This window comes from Enhydra lutris, unplaced genomic scaffold (genome assembly GCF_002288905.1).
Source record: "Enhydra lutris kenyoni isolate GAN:26980312 unplaced genomic scaffold, ASM228890v2 scaffoldscaffold17, whole genome shotgun sequence".
NCBI classification, from domain to species: domain Eukaryota; kingdom Metazoa; phylum Chordata; class Mammalia; order Carnivora; family Mustelidae; genus Enhydra; species Enhydra lutris.
In genome coordinates, this window is record NW_019154101.1 from 50408065 (window position 1) to 50414064 (window position 6000).

The window sequence follows — 6000 nt, forward strand, 5'->3', positions numbered from 1 at the left end:
CAATGGGTGCATGACCACATAGCTCATCACCCAGAGGCAGATAACTTAATGCAATGGTGGAAGAGCCTGTTGAAGGCTCAGCTGAGGTTCTAGACTAGAGAAGGATAAGATAAATGTGCTGTATCAATGGCTGACCTGAGGCGCTATGTTCTTTCAGGAACCAAGGGATGAGAGTATAATTGATCCCTTTCACCATTACTCCTAGTGACCCATTTTCAAAGTTTATTCCTTCTAACCCTGAAAACTTAGGCTCTTCTGGATAAGAGGTCCTGGTTTCCAAAAAGGAGAACACTTTCACCAGAAGACAAAGTAATAGAGTTCCACAGAACTTGACTATTACCTAGTCATTTGGGGGTTCTCATCCCAGTGACTGGGATCTTCATTCCTGTATCATGAAGCAAAATAAGGTCTGGGTCACTCTATCAGGCAAGCAACTTGAGATCAGCTGAGATGCTGGCCAAAGATGAGAGAAATTTAACCCAAGTAGTGGAGGAGAGAGAGATGATGATTATCAACAAGACTTTGGAACCACCTGTGGCAGCAAGAAAGGTCACTAGTTCCACAGACCCTCTTGTAGAAATGATAGCTGACAGGTCACCCTGAAAGAGATTTGGTGATGAACTGGAGTTAATGGAGAGAAAGGGTAGATCTGAGTAGCGCAAAAATTCTCCTGCATCAGTTACCACTTTGTCCATCACTTAAAATCCTCTCAGCCCTACCTTTTACTGAAGTCACTGTTTCTACAACCAGTTCTTAGAGATTTTGACCAGCTTCCTGCAGGTGCACCTGGAGATTGCCTCATCTCTGGCCAAGGTGTGAGTCTCTTGCTTCCTTCCCTGGAACTTCTCTGACACAGAAGTGTGGAATACTTATCGAAATGCCATACATATGCCACCTAATAGAGGTTATGTGGTAGTCAGTGTCCATGGGGCCACCTCCACTATGGGGAATGGAAGCCCATAGAAAAATCTTTCCCATTTTATTTCATAGATTTTATTAAAGTTTCTTAGAAGGTCTAGAATTCAGCACAGGTTGGCCATAGCTATAGTTCCTTTCCTGCTTTTTTTTTTTTTTTTTTTTTTTTTTTAGAGAGGGAAAGGTAGGGACTGAATGTTAAGTAGGCTCCATGCCCAGCGTGGAGCCCAGCAGGGCCTGATCTCACAATCCTGAGATCCTGGACCCAAGTCGAAATCAAGACCCAGACACTTAACTGACTGAACCACCTAGGCTCCCCTAGTCATAGACATTTTGATAACACATCCCTATTTTATCTTGTCCTTCTTCCTGTTTTCACTCCCTTGTTCATTAGTCTTGCTTCTGGGGTGTATTCCCAGATAAATTACCTGTGGGAAAGCCTTTTCAGGAGGAACTCAGGCCAAGACATTAATCTTATTAGCTAATTTAAGATAAATACATCCAAATAATTTAGGTCTTAATATGCAATTTGCTTCCTTATTCATACGTACAGAGATTTAGTGATGTACAGAGATTTGCAGAGTGATGATTTTATAAATTACCATAATCATTTCAACTTACACAAACTTTATTCACTTATATTTGAGAGCAGGTAGTCACAGTAGTAAAGTCGCTGAATCATTGAAATGTTCATTCTCCTATATAAAGTGCACATGTATTAGAGATTTACAGACTGTAAGAGGGCTTTCTTTTATGCTTTAAAGTAACACGAAATTGTTCAACACTTTTTCTACATTGTTGAATGTACATTCTCAAAGTAAATAAATAAAAAATGGGCAAAGATCTTCAATAACAAGGTAAACGGATTTTGTGACATTATTTCAGTTGGTATTTGTAATGTCAGTTTACACTTTCACCATCAGAGGTCATGAAAGGACAATGTTGGACAGAAAATCAGAACTTTGTTGAAAATAAACTAGAGTTTGAAATTTGAATTGTAACCTCCTCAGGAGGTTTTTTTTAAAAAGAAAAATTATGACTAAACATCATTTTGTATTTCCTTATGATCTCATAGTATTGTTTTATTAAGTTTTTTATTTTAATTCCAGTATAGTTTGTAAGGGAAGAAAAACAATTTTAAGAATAAAATGATCTGATGGGTTACAAGAACATTAGGCTATTCTTTGGCTTTGGTACTTTCAATTTTTAAAGATGTTTAAGAATAAAATTTTAAATGCGAAGTATTGATGACTATTTGTCTTGGAAATATACAATATTTAATTTCAAATGGGTTTGTGGGAACTATAATTGACAAAAGTGTTCCACTTATTAAAAAGAGAAAATAAATAAAAATTTAGAATGGTCTGAAAATACATTTCTTGGCGAACACAGCATATTCTTCCTAAAACTTAGTAAAACATCAGAAACCTTGGATCTGAGAAGCTGGCAAAGCAGAATGTCTCAGATATCTTACTGACAGTAAATTTTTAAATATCTACTGTTAATCTGTTTTTTGTTTATCATTGGTAGCATGTGTTGATTTTAAACTTTTCTTGATCTAGGTAAATTATTAGAAATGCAAAAAACCAATAAGTGAAAATAACCTTTTCTCGGGTTATAAAAACACACAAGTCATCAGTTGCCACTGCCCTTTTTTGGTAAAAATAATAACAAAACCTCCTTCTCAAGTGATGGTTAATATGTTTGCATTAGCCAAGTGTTAAATGTTTTCAAAAATTCTGTGGCACATGAAAGAGGTGAGTCACAAAAAGACAAATATTGTGGGATTTCCCCTATATGAAGTACCCGGGGTTGTCATTTTCATGAAGAAAGACAGTAAAATGGTGGGTCTGTGGGTTATTTAAGGGGGGGAATAAATGAGTTACAGCATATAAAAATTCTGAGTGGGGACTTGTATATCACAATGCTCAATCCATGTTAGCTATTATGTTATTTGTGAAGCATGCCCTAGAGTATATATGGTAAACAATGATTTGATACCTATTACCATCACTGTTATTATTTGTTCAATTTTTCCAATTGTCTAAAAAGACATTTTTCGTTTGTCTCCTGGAGTGCCGGGCACATCACAGCTATCAAATAGCCTTTCAAAATAGTAAAAACACAATCTGTGACTAAGACAGGAATCCATTCTTATCATGGACTCTTTGTGTCAATAGCTTAGCCTTAGTCTTCACTCATGTCCATACGATTGTCCCTCCCCTCACTTCTGTCCTCTTTTTTGAATCAGTTGTATCTTCCTGGGTTTACTCTCTAATCTTCCAGTGGCTGTCACATTCTGGAACCCTTCATGCTGCTAACATGTGCAGCCTATTCTTATGTGAAATCCCTCACTGCAAACCATGACCATGGTGTGTGTGGTTGGGAAATGCTGATTAGAATCTAGAGCTTCAGCAATCTTCACAGCTTTTATTATTTTAATCCATGTTCTTTTTTTGATAATAATACATTCTAATGTCATTCTTTGGGTTTTTCAAAAATTACTTTTAAACTTTTTGTTGTTCACATTTGCTGGATTCATTAGTAAATTTAGGGTCCCTCAGTTTTCACAGGAAAATAGATTCTGCTACTTGTGTAAATACAGGTGTGTTCTGTTAGTTAAGAAATGTCTTAACCTATATTTGTTTGTTTCTGGTTATGTAATCATCTTAGAAGGAAAAAATGTAAATTAATAGTTGATGTGAAATGGGAGAAAATTTTGATTTTTTTTCTTAAAGTTCTTTTGTGAAGAACTCCTTTATTCTGAAAGTCAAAACTCACATACCATTTTTTGTCACCATATAAATCTAATGGATGGAAAACAAGGTTTCTTTGAAAGAAAAAGAAAATATGAAGAGACTGTTTCTACAATTCCACCAAATCTTTCACCAATGCTTCTAACAAGTTCCAAAATGAATTTCATCTCCATCCTTTGCCTTGTTTGGCCTCTGCAGCGGGTTTTAATGAGCAATGAACTGGTTCTATGGTGAAAGCCAAATGAAGAAAAATTCTGAATAATCCACCACCTGCATTATTCCACATTCAATCACCAACAATAACGAGAGTAGAGTTAGTTCTGTATCATTACTGCCTTATTAAATGATCTACTTGACTTTGGAAAAATCGCATAAGGAGCAAAAGGACATCCAATTCAGATTTATTTCATGCTCACAGCCAAGTCTCCAGTGACATTCTGACACTTCAAGATGGAATCAAGTCCTTTTTTGCTTATATCTCAAATAGGAAAGTTCTTTTAAATGTTTTTAAAAATGTAATTGATGGATTGAATGTCTACTCTTTCTCTTTCTCCTACCAGATCATAAACTCTTTGAGGTTGGGTGTTGCATTATTAATTTTTGTATTATACCGACGTTTTGTACAAGTGGCATTCCATAGTTGTTCAAACTATTGGCTTTATTTCTTGGCTACTTTATTATCTGATGGCTTAAGTCATAACTTAAAAGTTTTCTGTTTTAATACATCCTGAATGGTTGTCACATGCATGGGGCTAATGGTCTCCCCACCCCCCACCCCACCCCACCCCCCATACCACCTTCCAGTCCATCCCTGTGTTTATTATGTAGAGAGATTGTCCTTTGGCCTGTGCATAGGCAGACACAGCATTTTTAGGCAGAAGTAATTACAGTCACAGTATAAACATGGTGATCTGTAATTGCTTTCTATAATCTCCACGATAGCAACAATAGCCAAGTGTCTAAGGCTATGCAATAAGATGTGGGAACTGTATAGAATGTCCTCTATCAGCTCAGCACTTGCTCAGTGCCAATCTACAGGTGGCCTTCCCTCCTGCGGTCTAGTAAATGGACGAGTAGGTTGCTTCTTTTACTCTGAGCGAATGTTGCCTCAACCAGAGATTTCTTTCATTTTGTGTCTTAATTTTGCAGGACTCAGAACAAATTTTAAAAATCTCAACTAATTGCTTATGGCTCACGAATAGAGTTCCTCAGAGTTAGAATAAGGATGACCACTGGTGGTTGCCAGCTGGATAAGTTACCCACCCTAATATCTTTGGGAAGCCCGAAGAAGCTTTGCTATTTGTACCACATTTTTCTCCTAAGTTAATGCACTTGAAGTAACTCTCTTCTGCAGGTTCATTTCCTTTCTCTTACAACAATAAACGCATTTAGGCTGTTCACCTACTCCGAGAGCTATTTGGAATACATAGGTAAAGATGGAGGATTTATGCTCCCTCCTCCATTTCCCCGCCTAGGAAGAGAGGTGTTAATGCTTTGTTTTTCTTAAAAAAGATAATAAAATCCATGAGATTATGACCTCCATATGTCAAGGTTGTTTCTGAGTTCTTGATACTCTTTGAAAGGAGATAAATTTGATTTACTTTTAATTGTAATCGAGTTTTTTAAATTTAAAAATGTGTAACATAGAGGCTGCAAGAAATAAAGTAGTCACATATTGACATTAACGTTAACCCTGGGTTTTTAAAACATATTTTTTTTGTGTATACATCTAAGAAGAGGCCATAGACTGATTCGAGGGAAGGCCTCCTATGAGAGTCTCAGCTATGGTTCTAATTGTGGCGGTGGACCCTTTCTAGAGTTGGAAATGTCACCTTCACGAATATACTTGGTTTGAAGCAAAACATCTTGTGGGTTTGTTTTGACACTAGCAACATGGCAGACTAATGACCAGAGATGTCTCCCGTCACAGAGATTAAGTTGGAAGGCCTGAGGAGTCCCAGCCCTCTCTGTAGCAGAGCCACAGCCCTGGGAATCTCGCTGGTGGAAGGCTGGCTGGCACGGCTAGCAGGAAATGGAATGAAAACCAATCAGGGACAGGCTACAGGGAAGGTAACATTTGAACTTTAGAAGAGAACTGTATACTTTTGGCTCAGATCAACAGTCTTGTAAGATCTGGAGAACACAACCAGAATATACTGCTAATCTGAGTTTTACATTTTTAGCTCTGGCAACTCTTTGAGAACAAAAAGCTATTTTCTTTTGTATTTCTTTCTAAATTTTGAAAAGTTCTTTGGCCTTTAAAGATTGGAATCTTAGTACAGGATAGATTTTCAAATACCAAATTTAGAATTTTTAATTTGAATTTTGT